An 836-nucleotide genomic window follows, 5' to 3' on the forward strand; every position below is an offset into this window, starting at 1 on the left:
GCTTTGTCGTCATACTCTCTGGTCCTGGGACCTTTGGTTTTTTAAGCTGTGTCGTTGTACTCTCTGGTCCTGAGATCTTAGGTTTTGTAGGCTGTGTCATCGTACTCTCTGGTCCTGAGATCTTAGGTTTTGTAGGCTTTGTCGTCGTACTCTCTGGTGCTGGGACCGTAGGTCTTGTAGTCTGTGTCGTCATAGTCTCTGGTCCTGAGATCTTAGGTTTTGTAGGCTGTGTCATCGTACTCTCTGGTCCTGAGATCTTAGGTTTTGTAGGCTGTGTCATCGTACTCTCTGGTGCTGGGGCGTTAGGTTTTGTAAGCTGTGTCGTACTCTCTGGTCCTGGCACCTTAGGTTTTTTAGTCTGTGTCATCATACTGTCTGGTCCTGGGACCTTAGGCTTTGTAGGCTGTGTCGTCATACTGTCTGGTCCTGGGACCTTAGGTTTTGTAGGCTTTGTCGTCATACTCTCTGGTCCTGGGACCTTAGGTCTTGTAGTCTGTGTCGTGGTACTCTCTGGTCCTGAGATCTTAGGTTTTGTAGGCTTTGCCGTCGTACTCTCTGGTGCTGGGACCTTAGGTATTGTAGGCTGGGTCGTCGTACTGTTTGGTCCTGGGGCCTTAGGTATTGTAGGCTGGGTCGTCGTACTGTCTGGTCCTGGGACCTTAGGTCTTGTAGTCTGTGTCGTCATACTGTCTGGTCCTGGGACCTTAGGTTTTGTAGGCTGGGTCGTCGTACTGTCTGGTCCTGGGGCCTTAGGTCTTGTAGTCTGTGTCGTCATACTGTCTGGTCCTGGGACCTTAGGTTTTGTAGGCTGTGTCGTCGTACTGTCTGGTCCTGGG

This window comes from Seriola lalandi, unplaced genomic scaffold, assembly GCF_002814215.2.
Source record: "Seriola lalandi dorsalis isolate HSWRI2012SDOR001 ecotype SW California unplaced genomic scaffold, Sedor1 jcf7180002052190, whole genome shotgun sequence".
NCBI lineage: Eukaryota > Metazoa > Chordata > Actinopteri > Carangiformes > Carangidae > Seriola > Seriola lalandi.